The 17,934-nt window shown below is 41.7% G+C and overlaps 1 long non-coding RNA gene across 1 annotated transcript in view; it reads right to left on the minus strand.

Annotated features, from left to right (window-relative positions):
* Window positions 1–9,028: 9,028 nt before the first annotated feature.
* Window positions 9,029–17,934, minus strand: part of LOC117894391 — a 39,483-nt gene continuing 30,577 nt past the window's right edge. Inside the window, exon 5 of the long non-coding RNA XR_004648869.1 lies at window positions 9,029–9,130. This is a non-coding gene — a long non-coding RNA (uncharacterized LOC117894391). The remainder of the gene's footprint in view (window positions 9,131–17,934) is intronic.

Here is a 17,934-nt window from a genome sequence, read left to right on the forward strand (position 1 = left end):
CAGCTCGTCTCGTCATTTTAATTGAGGCCACAGCCGAGTGCCATTAAAAGTCGCTGCTGCCGCCGTTTGCCCCCGCCCCCTGTTGCACTGCTTTCTCAACCAAAAAGCACTTAAAAGATTGCATTTAAAAAACTAAAAAAAAAAAAAATACAAAACAACAACAAAAACGAAACCAAAACCAAACACGAGACGGAACGAAACGAAACGAAAACGCAAGCCAAAAGCAAAGTGCCCCCAAAAACCCCCCAACCCAAACCCATTTCAAACCAAAAACTAACTAACTTTTTTTTTCCTAGCCAAACCGGGCCTAAAGTGGCCAGGACCACGCCTCCTGCTGCTACTGCTCCTTCCTCTACGCCATGGCCCACGCGCTGTTGTCATACGCCCTAATGGATAACGTTATCAACGCCAACCAACGCGAAACGAACGCTTAGGGAGAGAGTGAGAGAGTGGTAGGAAAGAGCCTGAGAGACAGAGCAACAGAGATGAGCGGAAAAGCGGGTAAACGCCAGAGAGGAACGGGGGCAAGAAGGCGTACGAACGATGGCTGATCCCCAATGAATGGGCCCTGGCCAGAGTCTCCTGTTATCCAAGTTAAAATTCAATTTTGAACACTCGGCTGCGTGCACAAAAACCGACAAAGTAAACAAATTGCGGTTACCAACACATGAGAGCTCAAAAAACCACCAAAAACCCGCTCCCCCGCCAAGCGACCGACGGACCAGGCCAAAAGCTTACTTCCTTTTCCTCGTTTTTCATGACGGGAACGATGACAAATTCTGGCACAGAAGCACGCCAAAAAAAAAGAAGAAAGAAATCAAAAGAGTAGAAAAGGAAATGCTCGTACCCCCGATTCGTGCGCTCTGTAAAATATTAAATTAATACGTATGTAACCCGATATGAGAGCCGGCAGCTCTGATTTGAGTGGGAAGGTGGAAAGAGCCAGCGAAAGGTGGAAAAACGTTTGGGCAAGAGGTGGGTAAAGCGGCGGCGGCAAGGAGGCAAGGCGACGGATGGCAAGGAGTTCCCCAAACATTCGACGGTTGCTTTGAAATTCAAAAGTTAAATATTTAGCAAGCAAATAGCACACAGGCAGGCAGGCAGGCAGAGTGCAGGCCGTGGAGGCAGGCCGTGCCCCGAAGGTGGAGCATGAGCTTCATGGAGCTTCGGCATTTTCGTATTTTCCAAATTAGAAACAGACTTCTCTGCTTGGCCAAATATTTGAGAGCATGGCGCAGAATTGACAGTTCAAGTTTTGTATTTATGAATTTTCGACTGGGTTTTTCTCCATTTTTGTTGCTCAACAAATACGAGTAGTAAACCTCCAGCAGGTGTCTCGCAGGAGTGAATCTGTGCACATTATTATATAATTATTAATGGTTTGAAAAGTAACTTGTAAAAGTTATGCCAGGCCGAAGTCTTTGGCAAATAGAACATGTCTGAAATTATGGCCGAAACTCTAAGCAAATAGAGTAGTTACAGAGTTAAAGAATAAATAAATATAGTTATGGGTGCTGGAAGTAGCTCTAAATAAATAAAGCATTTTATTTGATTTGTGGGCAACTCCTACCATGGCGCATTTCAAGATTGATTGAACTTTTTGAGGCGTCTTTGAGTTTACAATTTGTTTATTCACACGAAACTGGGCCAATGCCTAAAAAAATAGTCCAAAGCAGAGCGAGGATCCATTGTAGTGGTTGTAGCTACATTTTTTTCTTGCTTCTGCTGTTTCTGTTGTTCATATCTTAAGTGCAATATCGTGTCTCAGTTTCAATCACAATTGCTATCAAAGCAAAAGTTTTGCTGCTGCTGCTGCTGCTGCTTCGGGCACCGCAATAAGGCAAAAACTATGCCTCCGGGTGGGAGGGTTTGTGTGGGTTGTCCAGGGGGTGGTTAAAGTAAAATTGTATTTTGCACAATCAACAATGGGAAAAAGGAAAACACAGAAAACGTCACAAGAGCTTGCAGGCAGATTTTCATTCCCATTTGCCGCCTTCCACTCGTGTCGTCGTGTCTCCGTCTCAATTTGCGTGCCATGACATTTGACTTGAACCGGAAACGGAAGTGTAATGCAAACATACACATAGGGCTGGGCTGGCTGCTAGATGGAATGGATGCACACAATTGAAGTGGAGTGGAGTCAGTGCCAGTGCCAGTGCCAGTAGCGATGAGTGTGGCTTGATTTATTGAGCCACGATTGATGCCACATGCCACAAGTGCTTCTTGATGCTTCACTGTTCTGGCAAATCATTGGGCATTCAAGTGCCCACCAAAACCAATCAACTAACTCCCTCCCCCACTCATCTCTTTCGCTCTCTCTCTCTGTCTTTCCACATTCACAGCTATTGACCATTGAATGTGTGTGTGTGTGTGTGTGTGTGTGTGTGTGTATGTGAACCTGGTGAAGCTGATAAGCGCCTTTAGCTCTCTTTCTCTCTACGGCAATTTGATAAGAATTAAAGGCCAACAGAGCCAGTGGCAGTGCCAGAGCTGAAGCTGCAGCTGAAGCATTGGCAACGACAAGCATGAGGCTATGGAGCAGCTTTATTGTCCAGCATTCTGCTGCTCTGCCTGACATATGAAAGAGCACCTAAAAAAACTGTAAAGAGAGAGCAAATGGCAGCAAAAAACATTCACTGCACAATTGTAAATCACTGGAAAAGTAAACTCCATCAAGAGCTTAGCATTCCCCTGACAAAACCCCTTAAGCAGCAAAGTTCTTATGCAATCCAGCACCCACCCAACCACCTGACACAATCCCCCATACGTTGGCATATAATTTCATCACTGGGAAAATCCTTTCAAGGTTTTAAGTTGCCAAGGGCAACAGTCAGAGAGCTCTTTGTGTCGGATTGGTTGCTACTTTTTGGATTTAATTCCAGTAATTCCAATTAATTTTTGGCAATTTTTGTAGGGTTTAGACAATGATTTTTGCTGGTTTTTAAGTGCTCAAAATAATTATTATAAAATTGCTTATTGCCTGTAGAGTTTGCTCTTCAAATCAGAGTTTCCAAGGAATCTTTAACACAACTTCAACTGAGTTTTCCAATCAAAATACGGCACACCCAAATACGTACGATGTCTCTCCTGTCGCGCCACCCAAACTTTCGTATTCAAAATCTCGCCACAAAAAATTGCACAAAAATCCGCCATTCCCGTTGCCCTGATGGACCAATCTCATGTTATACAATCTTTACTCTCTGTTTGGGCAATCTCCACCGCCCCCAACCCAGCCCCCTTTCTCTGTAAAACTAACAGAAGATTTGCACCAGGCTAAAACCAACGTGAAAAATAGAAACCTAAACCCAAACCGAAAGCGAAGGAGGCAAAAAAAAAAACGAAAAGGAAAACCATAAAAAAGTGCACAAAGTGGAGGAACGGGAGGGAACCGATGCCCAGGACAAAGCTATTGAACGGGGTATTTGGGTCGCTAGGTAACAACGGCGAGAACAAATGTCTATAAAACAAAGTTATCAACAGCAGCAACGGGAACGGCAACGGCCAACGGGCAACGGGCAGCGGCAACTACAGAAAAACCAGAACGAGAAAATGTCTGAGGGCGAACCGAAAAGAAGAAAAAAAGAAGGAAAATATAACCAGTAACCAGAAGCAAGAAACAACAAGTAAAACAGAAATACTACAAAATAGGGGGAACAAAAAAATACTAGCAAAAGGTATGACCGATCGGTGTAACTGAGACTTTAGATGCCCTCACGGAAGATCTGCATAGCGAATGATCCAGCTATGACTCTGTGGGGAGTTTCCACTGTTGGAAATCCCTTCAATCTAATCTTCAAAAACATTTCTATGCGCAGTACTTAAGCTGTAGCAACATTAAAGCTAATTATTGTGTTATTCATTTATACTATGTTGCCTTTTAATGGTCTATCTTTTGTCTTTAGTCTTTCTATCCGATTCCTATTAAGTGTATTTATGAATATTTTGTAGTATTGAGAAATTTCTTCAATTTGCCTGCCCTTGCAATTTGTAGTTTTATTTATTTCTTTCTATTATTTATTTGGTACTTCATTTCTATTATTTTTGTTTGTTTCTTTCAAATCAACCTGTCACCATTTTGGCTCCTTTTTAGGCTAGAGAATTGGTACATATTTAAATTTATTTTCACTTATTTGCTTTCTGGCTTTACTTTCAATATATATCCATTATTTATCTTCCTATCTACCTATCTACCCATCTTATCCATCATCAAAATAAAGGACGTTTCTCAACCGAAAAGAATTTACAATAAGTAAATATTTTAATTATTATTATCTCCAATACACTTGCTAGTCCTTGATCCAAGAAAAAACCCACCTTCTCTACCTTTCCATTTATCCCTCTATAAAACGGTTATACCCGGTTCATTGGCAGCGTATAGAACTGAAAACTAAAACTGAAGATACATGGCAAACGGCTAAAACGGCTGCAATTCAAAATGTTCGAGTGTGTGGGTTTTGTATCTGTGGCATCCACGGCTGTGTGTGTCAGTGAGGATTCAGCTAACGAAGCTTTTTTTGTTGTTGGTAGTAACCGAAAACGAGAGAAAAGACCTGGCCAAAGAAAACTCCTCCCCGAGGATAATAAACGAAAAACGAGTTTCGGGTATTAATTATTGGTTTGAGCTTCGTTTCGGTTTTCGTTTTTAGTTTTTTTGCAGTGGCAAAAACAGAAAATTAAAAAAAACTTTTGACAAAAAACGAAAAAACCCGCAGAAAGAGAAAAGCGAAATGCGAACGAGTGCTAAGAATGGGAATAAACGAGAAGAAAGGACTGGGAAATGGCACAGAGAGAAAGGGCTCCGGCTCTCTGAAGGGGATTCATTCAGAATTTGAAGTTACGCGCGGAGGGGAAAGGCTTGTACTGAAATTCAAAACTTATTAAAACACAAAAGAGCACAACAAAAGGATAGTCAAGGATAGGAAAGCCAGGCGGCATGTCCTGGCCATGTCGGTGTACCCCGCTCTAACCCCTCCCAGACCACACTTTGGCAGCAGCAGGCGCGTCAGGCACCGCTTGTTGAATAATTTTTGGTCGCCTTTTGTGTGTTTTATGCCTGACTCAGACCTCAGACCTCCTCCAGCCGGTGTCCTGCCTGAGTTTCAGCCCTCAATGCAATTGTTGTCAGCTGCACTTAGAGGACCAGAACGACTGTGTGCCGCCCCCCAAGCCCCACGTCTCCTCCACAGCATTTGAATAAAAAGAAAATTTTCGCTTTTTAGTTTTAATTATGGCTAAAGTTTTGCGTTGGCCTGTTAAATGTGTTAGGCAGGAGTAGAAGAAGGGGGAGCTAAAAATAATTATGAATGGCAGGCTCAAAATTAAAATAATAGAAAGAAAATGCATATTCGAGGGGTTGCTGGAGATAAATTCAGGGATTAGAACTAGTTCCGGTAGAGAAGTTCGATTTGAAGTAGGGGCAGATTCCAGATAACATTTAGGAACTGAACACAAAAGATTAGTTATTGATTTGGAGCTTAAAGGAACTTTTCCTGGAGTCAAATTCCCAGCTAAATTTATGTTTTCCAGCAGAAGTAATCTTGGGGGAGTTTCCCTATTGTTTTTTCCAATTGAATTCCTTAAATCTGCACCATTTCTTTCAATTGAGTCTTATAAAAAAACTTTTCCTTGGAACCAGCTCCCAAAAAATCATTTTCTCCCAAATCTCGCCCTCTGCCAAAAGATAATTCATACGCCATGTGTTCGAAATAGTAAGTGGGCCAAGAAAAGAGATCTTCTGTGTGGCATCAGCTGGAGTCTGGAGGCCCCATCAAAATTTATATTTTAATTAAAAATTTGTATTTAAAGTTGGTCCGAAACTGGACACTCATGGCTTTAATTGCTCATTGTTCTTTTTTTTATATGAATGAATGCCTCGAGGCATGCCCCCCAGCCAAGCAACAGGAGTAGGGGCAGCGGCAGAATCCGATTCAGCAGCAGCAGCAGCTGTCACAAGTTGACATCATACTCTGGGAACAACGAGAACCGCAAAGGCAAGAAATGGCCATGGTGGAGCTGGCGATGGGTGTGGGGCATGGAGGCCTGAGATGAGGCTGATACACAAACCGCACGCGACTGAAGGCTAACCGAAAATCCAGAGTGAGACAAAGACAGATAGACAGAAAGACAGATGGAGCAACAGAGACAGCGAGAGAAAGGGCACATTCAAGGCTTCAGCTTCTGGTGGTTCTGCAACGCTAACAAAACTGGCAACAGCAAAAACATGGCAGTAGTACAAGCACAAGTGGTAAGGCCACGAGAGCAACTATCGAACGAAATGTTACCCACAAAATGGGGGTAATGTTTCCAAAGAAAAGATTTCAATGAATAAATTTGAATCAGTTTTTCTTGCAACTGAACAAATATAAAGATTGTCAGCAGATCAGTGGTAGAAATTAACAAATGCAGCAAAGGAAAGTAATAAACTAAGAAAAATTCATATTACCAGCAGCTCTTTTTCGATCTTTTTAGACACTAAAATGTACGGAGATCTCTACTCTAACTGTTTTATTTTCTATTATTTTTAATTATTATTCTCCTGGTGATGCTGGTCTACCCTTTTTTCTACAATTACCACTGGGTATCCACGAACCAACTCTGACATTGACAATTCACAAGAACATGGATGGCATCAGTCTGTCTGTCTGTCCTTTCCCCCCCTGCTTGTGCGTGTGTGTATGTGATAATTAAATTTTCCAGTTTTGCTTCCGAGCTGCATTTGTGGATCCTGCCTGGACTCTGCTGCTGCTCCTGTTCCTCCTGCCGCTACTTCCTGTCTACTTGCTACTATTTTTTGCTTCCCTTTTTTTGGTGATAGCTTGTGGCTGGTGCACAGTTGATTGGGCTGACTTTTGTCCATTGCCTGCTCACATGATTTGGCCTAAACGTACTCGAAACCGGGCAAATGGTCCGTGGCCTTTGGCCTGAAACCGAAAGTGCCAAAATGGTCATTGATGAACGTTTCCGTTATTGGTCGAAGGAAATTGTATTTCGCTGTGCGATGATAGTCGCAGACAGAGACGAAGAGAGTCCGTCGTAAGCCTAATGCGATTTGGTGAAAATGGTTAGGCAGCAGCCGGAGGACGGCAGTTAAAGTGGTGGAGTGCGGTGGTGGTAGGGTGCGGTGTGCGGTGTGCGGTGAATGTGTGTGCTGCCACACAGCCTTTTGATGGACTCTAAATTGGGGGCTCAGTAGCAGTTGTAACATTGACAGTGGCAGCAGAGATTATGTGAAGAAGCATTAGCCAGGAGCGACCTTCCATTTGAAGTAGTTTCTGGAGTTCATTTTTAATTGGAACTTACGAACGTTTGAACACAACTATTGATTCATTTGTGGTTTAATATCTACCGCTAGGATTCTTTTAATATTTTAGCCAACAAATTCCACTAAATCTTTCAACAAATTCTTCTTTTGTAACCCCTTTTGATGATCAAATGGAGCTCAAAAGTTCCTTTCCTTTCTTAACTTCCTCTTCCATTTTGCAGCTCAGCTTTAACGCTCTTCAAATGCATGTTTTGGGTCTCAGATGCGACAGGGGATGGGACGGGGCAGCATGTGTTCTCCACATGTCCTTGATGAAATTACCAAAACGTGTTAAACTTTGAAAGTCGCCAAGCATTTCCATTCACTATCTGGGCATTCTCCATTTCACATGTCTGCACCCTCCTGCCGCTGCTACTTTCTAATGGCGCCGAATTGTTTGCCAAACAAAAAAGAGAAACAGCGACGAAGACAGAGAGAGAGAGAGAGAGAGAGAGAGAGAGCGGAGAAAATATATGGCAGCGAACATTTTGTAAATATTTTCCAAGTGTATTTTAGTAGCAAGAAGAGAGTGAGAGAAACACTTCAGCAAAAGGCCAAAGTACCAAAAGAAAAGTCGCATGGCAACAGCGACATAACGCACGCACACACACACACACACACACACACACACACACACACACACACACACACACACATTTGCCAAAATATATAACTGTACAAAGTGTGGACATTCTCGACAAGCGGCGGCTTATGTTTGGGTTTTGTTTCTGTTGCTGGTTTAAGCAAATATGGCCTGGCCGCTCGACACCGACCCGCAGCTTTTGGCTCTCCTTTCGAGCAGCATAAATAACAGAGACACGAACGGCCAGAGACATGGAAGAGATCTCTGTGCATTTTGGCAAAGTCCTCGAACAGCACAGGGCAGACCAGGCCATGCGCAAGCCCAAGCCATCCCAGTCATTCGTTCAATCATTCATGCAGTCATTCAAACATTGACGCCAGCTGCTGCCGCTTCTGCTGCTGCTGTAGCCTTTCAAAAACTGTCGAGCGAAACAAATGTGTTTGTTTTTCATTTTCCAGTGCTTTGCTTTCCTTTTCCCTTGCCGACTGCTGCTGCCGCTGCTGCTGCCAAATCTATTTTTCCCTTTTGCCATTTTGGAACCGTGAAACGGTAAGGCGTTTTTTAAGTAGTTTTTAATAATGCGGCAGCACACGCGGAAAGCGAGCGAAGGCCACAAAAGGGCCACAAACCCACTGAAGCTGTGGGATCAGGATCAACAAATTAGATATTTTTCAGAGACAAAGCCAAAAGCAAAGCGCCCCAAACAGCTGTTGCCATCGAAGGGACAACAAACGAAATAAAGGTAAAAAAAAGTAAGCAGAAAAAATAGCATCAGCCAGCATAAATAAAGCTTGGATAATCATATATGACTGTAGCCCCAGATAGTAGAACGTGCTGCAACCCAGCGGAGGGGCGAGTAGCTCTGATTCAACCCAGGAAAACACACAGAGGGGCTGGGAGCGCCAGGACCTACCCAAGAACCCTCAGATAATCGTCGAGTTTTTCTTTTCTTACGAGTATTCTCCCTCTGCCCGACACAACAACGGAACAGAAATTGAATTTAAATGGTTGTCAGCAACAGAAATTAGTTTTGCTTTCTCAGAAATACAACAAAAATAAAACGCAAAAAAAAAAAGCGAAAAATAAGAAAAGAGAACAAAAAGTGCAGTTGGAAATTATGAAACCAAATAGCGGCAAAAGAATAATCAAAGAATACTTACAGCTGGACAAGGCGCTCTAATTAAAAGATGGACAGCCGCAGATTCCGTTTACCCGCAGATTCCATTTAGTCGCAGATCCAAATGATACTGGAAATATATGAAACATAAAGAAAAAATAATTAGCTGACATTTGCAGAAGGAGAAAATGAGAGCGAGAAAATGCTTAAAAATATTTTAAGCTTTTAAATTGTGAAAGAAAATGTCTAAAAATATTTTAAGCATTTAAATTTGTGAAAGAAAATGCTTAAAAATATTTTAAGCTTTTTAATTTGTGAAAGAAAATGCTTAAAAAATTTTGTTTGAAAAAAATGTCTAAAAATATTTTAAGCATTTAAATTTGTGAAAGAAAATGCTTAAAAATATTTTAAGCTTTTGAATTTGTGAAAGAAAATGTTTAAAAACATTTTGAGCTATTAAATTTGTCGAATTTTCATCTTAATTACTTTATAGAGAATTTACGCAACTCTCTGGGTTTTATACGCTTCAAGTCACATCTTTAAATTCATTTATTTAAATATGCGGCTTATTTCTGCTTCCTCTGCTGTGGCAGGCAGGCAGGCAGGCAGCAACCTCTTTGTCACACAGGCCTCTTGACAACATACAGAAAAAAAAGTAAAGGGGAGGGAACCCAAAAAAGAATATACTCGTACGAAATAAATATAAAGGAAGCCAACCGCAACAAAGTAAAGTCTACTTTAAAACACTTTTGCACAGTGCATGAAACTGACAAAGAGACAGCAGCAGCAGCAGCAGCAGCAGGAGGAGGCTGTAGCCAGTGCCACACTATCAAGACCAAAAGTGGGCGGTCGTGGGTGGTGGCAACCACAAGAGCAGCACACTGGCAAAGAGAAGAGAAGCAAAGCGAATGGGAAGCAACAAGGGGTAAGAACAATGATAATGATGATGGGCATGCTGAGGGCTGCTGATGAGTGAATAATGCGGCACACGTTGAGTGCCGGCTAACATATGAGCATCATATATTTTGACAAAAGCCGGAGAGCGAGCGAGCCCACAGAGTCTTGCATTCTGTCTGCATGTGGCTGTGTGTGTGTGTCTCTGTGTGGAACCAGGACAGGACAGGACAGGCCAGGGCCCAAAAGTACTCCAATGTTCATGTGTCTTTGTCGCAGCTGGCGGCTGTCACAGCAAACAGCAAGATGGGGCCGTTCGTATCTCTTACCTGTACCCTCTGTATATGTAAATATAAATAAATTTATAATAAGGGTTGTCGGAGCTTATTAAATTTACGCCAAAGATAGCCCGCAGTGCACTTTGTGTGTGGTGTGTGTGTGTGGAGTGGCATTTGTTTGCTTCGTTTTTGCCAGAAACTCCATGCAAATATTATGACTATTTTCTTTTTTTCTTTGCCACTGACGGCCCTGACACGATGTGTGATATTTACTCATGATATGTACATACATATATATCACACATTATGCCACAGGTGCAGTGCGACACAAATGCAAATGCACTTTAAACCACAAACAACAAAAACACACACGGAAAGCCACACAAAAAAGTGTTTTGTTTGACAAACAAAAATATTTAATCAAATGCAAAAAAAATATACATAGCTACATAATGTGTTTGGAAGGTGATTGAAATTGATTAAAAATATGCCGAAAAAATGGGAAAACTAAACGCTTATAGAGAGAGAAAACCAAAAAAAATATAATGCAATAAAGAATAAAGTTTATGTTTAATATTTGCCATCGATTTGTGTGCTTTATGTTGAATAATTTTGCAAGCAGTGTGCCATTAGAGCAGCGTCTTTAATGATTTCAGCATTTCGTTGCATGTTCTGGTGCACGTTTTATGTATTTTTTTTTTGCCTACACACAGACATAGCGCTCTTTGAGCGGCAAATGAAATGCAAATTAGTAGCTGGAGCTGAAGTCGGGGCACGGGAAATGTACTTAGCGCCAGTCGAGTCGTCGTCGACTGCTCATAAACTGCAAATGAACTCATTAGAGGTGAGCGTGTGCTGAATCACTTTGTATAATTGAGTTTCAAGTTTCGAGTTTCCACGTTTCGAGTAGAGTTTCCCGTTTCCCAGTCTCGCTGTGCCGCTCTTTGAGTGCGGAGAGGCTGCACCGCTGATGGACTGGCCACCATATCTGTGCTGCTAGATAGCCATGCATCTATGTATGTATCTCGTTGCAGCATTTTTCAATTGTCAAAGCCAGCCATATACATGGCTGTACCGAGAGCATCCGAGAGTAGAGCCCGGGCATCATCAGCATCATCATCAACAATGTGCAATCCGCATGCCTTGAAGGCAACTTCCGACACAGTTATTTCTTCGCTGCTCGCCAGCTGCAGCTGCATCTGCATGTGTGTGTGTGGGTGTTTTCCGTATCCATGTGAATGGGTCGCCCACACATACACTCGCACACTTTCAATAGCACTTTCCATTGACACCAAAAAAAAAAGAACGAGGAACAGCAAAAAGTGTGAGACCGAAACGAAATGAAACCAAAGCAAAGAGTGGCACAAAATGTTACTGCCAGCAGCCTGAGATACTGAGTTACTCCTGTAATGGTGTGAGTGTCCGCCTGTGCTGCTGTCCGTTTGTGTGTGTGTCCGTGAGTGAGAGTTAACAGCAATTTGTAACGATAATTGTGTGTATTTTTCAGTGACAATAACGTTGAATGCTGATGAGTTTGCCCGAACCAAAGCCAGGGCCAGAACCAGCATGTACCGAATGGACATTCGCAACAAGATATGCCGGCAAACCCATGTCCATACCCAAGCCCATATCTTCCCCACTGAACCAATGTCCTTTACATCCTTCACAGCTGCACCCTGCAGCTGCTGCTGTCTCCCCGCTCCCTGCTATAAGTGCTGGCCTAAACGGCAAACATTTCCAGTTGCTGAGTGCTGCGAAAAAGTGGAACTTGGAGCCAAGAGTGAAAGAGAGAGAGCGAGAGAGAGAGAGAGAGAGGAAGAGAAGTCAAGCGAATGCGGAGTCATTGTCAAGTGTGTCAAGTGTCGGGCAAACACCAATTTAAGGCCAACAAAAATCAGCAAAAAAAGAAAAAGAAAATCAACACACACAAGGGAGCAAAATCAAGCAGCAGCAAAAAGCAGTCTGCAGTCTGCAAAATTCCCCAAAGGACCTTTTTGGCACCCTTAAAATTTCCACCACGTTTCGCGGCAATTAAATTCAATTTGTCAGTGACTTTTCTCATAATTGATTTCATTTGATTTCCTTCCCACCTGCGCAACAGCATTCCACGCGTGTATTGTCTCACATCTAACTGCCTTCAATTGTTTCTGACAATTAATAAATGTTGTTGCATAATTAATTTATGTGACGCAGCAGCAGCGGCAGCCAACACAAAAGGACAACTCGCCTATTGACATTGCTGCCAAATATGTGTAGAATGTGTGTGTGTGTGTGTGTGTTTTCTATACAAGTATGTATGTAGGTAAATATGTATGTAATTATGTACTTCCGCGATTGAAATTTACCAACAGTAATTAAACAGAATTATTTAAATTATTCTCATGGGATGGAGCGGAGAAACGACAAAACTTTTTTTTGGAAAATAAAAATAAAATGATGCGCGTAGATAAATAAATAATTTAAATTGCTTAATTTATGTGAAATATGCTAAGGGATATTAGAAAATCTACGGCTAATGGAATGTTTAATTAAAAATGACGCACAAAAATTGGCACAAAGTACCATAAATTAAAAGTTCATTTAACGATTTTTCACACCAAAAATGTAGTTTGAAAAGTAAATGAAAATTTGTGAATTGTTCCTAAATTTTAATAGAAGGTTGTGGAGCTCTACAAATATTTCTGAAATTTCTCACCGATCTGCTGGTGTACCCTTTAAAGTTGCTTTAAAGTTTTCTTTGATTTTACGCTCCTCTAACTCTTCTTGGTTTTAAAGTTCCTTTCAACTTTAACCCTTTTCACCTTCATTTATCGGTTAGCCTCGTTAGCTGCCTTTCAGCCCCTCACAGCAGCAATCTTGGCAAACATTTTGTTGCCTTTCGGGCATTTTTAAATACAGCAACAAACCCCACCCAGAGTGGGCGCAAACCCCACTTTATGATGCTGAAATATGAGACGCATGTAGTTTGTATTTGGTAAAAGGATTTCCCCCTACACACACACACACACGCATAAGTATAGCATTTTTTCCTACGTTTTTTTCCTCCACTGCTATGCAAACACAGACGGAATGGAGCGAGCCCCTCGGTCCCTCAGTCCCTCAGTCCCAGGCTTAGACGAGCAAAACGCACACGGCACCGCATCGAGCACTGGCACACCGCATGAAACACGAACGAACACGTATTTTGTATAACGGCATTTATTACATGTTTACTCAATAACAAAACGCTTGAGCTTCTAACCCAAATACCCATAAACATGTAAGCCACACCATCATACATAGTACGGATATACGATATATGACGATATGTACCGTAACACACACGCACAACAGCAGCTCTCACTCCACACTCTTCCCCTCTCCCTCTGGCTGTCGTTTAAGCTGGAACTTGGATTTGGATTTGGGTTTGTGACTGTAGCTAAATTTGTCAATCTTAAACGGGGTTTTTGTGCGTTGAAATGTTAAGATATTGAAGGCCTTTTGGGTGCGTAAAGTTCCTGATGGAATAATTTTGTAAGTGGAATTTTATATCCATAATCTGACAGACAAATTTCAGTGGCTCAAGATATTATTCTTGCATTTTTCTACGCACAAAAAAAATTTGCATAGCCAAAAGCTCACAAAAGAGTATACAAATAATGTCAAAAAACTCTATCTAATTCTTAATTAAATGATTAAAATTCGAAACCTTTGCTGGCTGCCCTTATAAATATTTTAGCAAATTATTGTGTTCCTTTGTGAGTCTCAATATCCACGTTCCAGCTTTTTCCAATTATAGATTACATTCAAATACAAATGAAAACAAACTTTAACTCGCATTTCATATCTAAAAAGGTATGCCAAATGTGTGTCCAAATCAAATTAAATTCCCCCAAAGAGCATTCAATCTTTTCCTTTCATCTAAATTCTAGCTAAAACCGAAAAGAACATAGTTTCGATTTCAGCTGAAAAATGGCTCTGGGCAATGGAAATTGAACATATTGCAAATATGTAGTTAACAAAAGCCAAAGCCCCCGAAAACGGAAAAGCGAAACTTTGCAGAAAATATTTAGCCCGGTGGAAAACGTTTTGCAAATTTTTGGCTGTAAATGCGGCGGGGCAACATTGTTGAAGCACACACACACAGAGAGAGAGAGAGAGAGAGAGAATGGCGGAATGGAGGGTTGGAGGAGATAGAGGTGTGTGCATACCATAAACAGGAGTCGAATAAATCAACGTCGTCATCATCATCATCATCAGGAGTCCCCACACGCGGCGCAAGCCAACAACAAAGTAACAGACGAGACACACACGCACATGCAGAGACAAGGAAGCGGGAAAATCTCCAGCAGAGGCAGACCATAAAGCAGCCAGCGAAATATAAATGCAATAAAATATTTTTAATGGCTCGTAAATGTAAAAATTACGCAAAATATACAAAAAAAATCTGCAAAAAAGGGAAATAGCGGAGAGAGTCGAAGGAGGAAATACCCTGGAAGATATAGCCGATATATCTGCATCTGTAGAAAGTTTCAAAGAAAAAACTTAAACACTTTGTGTATAGTTTTGACTTGAAAAAGTGGCCATAGGCACTTCGACTTCTACTGAAAAATTGATATATTTTTCCCCAAATTTTCATGTATCTATGGAAAATCTTTATACCCTCTTCTAGGGTACATAAAAAATATATGTATGAAAGAGAAAGAAAACCTCACAAAATAACGACCCCAAAAAATATTATAAGGAAGAACATATGAATGGCCTGCAAATTGTCGCAGGATCCCCCCAGAACCCCAAGCCCCATGTCGTAGGATATGCCAAAAAGTATTTTGCCTTCTATTTTTACAGTTTGTTTGCCTTATGTTTGTGTGTGGGTTTTGGTGTGGAAGGGAATGGAGCAGGGGAATATTGTAATACAATTGAGTGAAAATTTACAAATTAGTTAGCATAACAGTTGACGCAACAATGCAAGCGCCGCAGGAGTCGAAAATTTGCCTAATTGAAAGCAGCTCCAATGATGGTCAAACAGTGCTACCAGCAACAACAAAAAGGAATCACAAATAGGGACAAAACAGCAACAGGAAGATGTAGAGAGCGAGGGAGAGGAATGTTGCATATTGCAAGCTGTGCACAAACATTGTAAAGGCAATTACGGCAAATGCCAAAGTGACAAGCTGAAAGCCAAACTAAAACTGCAGCCACCCAAAAAAAAAACAGAAACAATGCAGCAGGAGGTAAAAAAGGAGTGGCAGAAGGAGGACACGGGGCTTGATTGAAGGGTGAATTAGAAGGCAAAGTTTTTGGGGCCACAACGAAAGCTGGAATATACTTTCGCAGATTTTCCACGCAATATTTGCAGCATTTTGCCACTATTTGTCTCTAGAAGTCCAACAGTTGCTCGTTAGCCATCAAGTCAATATAACTCAGGCATTGTAGAGTATCTCAGAAAGAGCCCAAACCAAATTCGGGCCTTGTCCAGGCATGTCCTCCTATCGTTTCCTATCTTGTTCGAGTCTGTGCATCATGTCTGTGTATTAGTTGTTGATAAAATTAAACTCCATTGTTGAAAATCACAGCAAAATGGCGATAGAGACAATAAAACAAAAGGCAAACGAGAAAGAGAGATAGATGAAGGTTAGGGCTATGTTTTGGGCTCTTGCGGCTTTGTGCATTTAAATATTTAAAAATATTTATTGTTGAAAAATGGCAAAATATTTATAAGCTCCAAAAATATGCACATGGATGATATAGGGATATAAAAGGGCAATTTTGGTCGCATCTATTTTGTATGTATTTGTTGTTAAGACAAAAGCCCTCGAGGATGTACACAAGCCACAAGGAATGCAAGGACATTTAGAGCAGAACCTGCTGACCTGAAGACAGGAAGGTGGGTCTTGGGTTTGGCAGCAGCAGCATATGGCAGGTCATGCGTAGACAGTAGATATTTTAAATATGCAGATCAGGCAAAAGGTTGTCTGTAAGACAAACAGCACAGAGACGAGAGATGTGCGGGGGGGTGGGCAGAATGTCCAGCTAATGCCTGGCGATTGTCTCCCAAACATAAATACTAACTAGCGCCCCCGGGGGAGCAACAACAAGAGCTGCACAACAATTTGCACATTATTAGCATTAGGTTAAAGTTTATTTTTATTTTCTGTTTTCTGTTTTCGGTTTGTCCATTTTCCGTTTTTATTTGATTTGATTTTATTTTATTTTTCCATCCTCCCTGTCCCTGTCCTCGGCTCTGTCTGGGGCTTCTGCATTTGCATTGAGTTGGGTGCAAATCCGTAACAAATCTTCGAAATTGTTTTACTGACTCTACACAGCATTGAAATTCATTTGATGGGCAAAATCTTTTACCCATTTGTATCTGCATATGTGTCTGATGAAGTTTCTGTTTATTTTGGCTAAAAGGAATTTTCCTTTTAAGCTTGAAATAAAATTAGGAGAGATATTTGTGTGTGGCTTACTCTCCCAATTGATTGCAATTCGTTATCCAATTGCAGCTTAACTCAATAAATAGTGAAATAAATACACGATAAATGTTGCTTATGGTATTCGATTACCAGTTGAATGGATGAATAACCCACACAAACAATAAAGTTAGCAAGAGTTGAGTACGGACATTCCCGCTGCTAAAACGTAGCCCATAAATACTCGATAAATAGCCAAAGACATTCGATAAGTGGTCCACAATCATTGGCTATTCCACCTTAACAAAACGAAATGCAAATATTCTGCCCCTCCCCCCAAAAGGTCTCTAGAATTGAATGAACAAAATCTTCTCTATACTTCCCGTATTAGATACATGCATTACCCACTCGTATGTCTGTGTGTGTTTGGTTTTATATAAATACGCACGAGATGTTACGCCCACAATCTCCTCCACAGACATATGCCAGAGTCCAAGTAGAAGACGGCAGGCAGCCAGCGTCTGAGGCTGACCCAAAGCCAATTGCCTTTTTGCAGTGACTAAGATTTATTTGCATTTCCGTTTGAATGCATTTCTATTTTATTTCTATAGAGAGAACCATGGCTATTGCTATTGTACAGCAGACACGCACATGACTACACACACATACACACACACACACAGTGAGGGGAGGGGCAACATGTTTCGACTTTTGGCAACTAACTTGCCCTGCGTATTCGTTGGAGATTCGCGCCCCCCTAGCTGCTGGTTCTCCATCATAGTTGAGTACAGTTGTGACTGCTACGACTACTGCTGGGTACAGTCTCGTACTTCCTGCTCCCTCCTGCGCTCCTTCTATCGCTTTCTACTTATAATGCAGCGCATTTTCTATTTGATTTCTTTCTGCCATTGCCCCATTAACAAACTCAATTTGCAAAGCATTTTCCAGCTGGGCAAAAGGGACAGCTGAGAGAGGACAGCGGACAGCGTACAGCGGACAGCGGACACCGTACTGCTTCAAGTATAATAGTTCAGGGATAAGAGTCTATTGGGTCTTTGTCTTTTGGCCATGTCGCTTCGCTCTCCATCTTCATCCCTCCATTTCGCTGCTGCTCTCATTCCTGACCAGTGCAACACGTTTCACGTGATGCTGCTGCTGCCAGCCACTGCCACTGCTGGAATTTCGCCCCGCTCCACTAACAATGTGCTTTTCCGTGTCCTGGATCCTTGGGATCCTGTGTCTATGCAGAGCAGAGCAATTTAAAAATCGCTTACGGGCACGCCACTGCCATAAAATCAAGCACCATCCTCCACCCCACCATCATCATCATCTTTAGCAGCATCATCATCATCGGCACGAGGTGCTGCTGG

The sequence above is a fragment of the Drosophila subobscura genome, chromosome J, assembly GCF_008121235.1.
Source record: "Drosophila subobscura isolate 14011-0131.10 chromosome J, UCBerk_Dsub_1.0, whole genome shotgun sequence".
Lineage (NCBI taxonomy): Eukaryota > Metazoa > Arthropoda > Insecta > Diptera > Drosophilidae > Drosophila > Drosophila subobscura.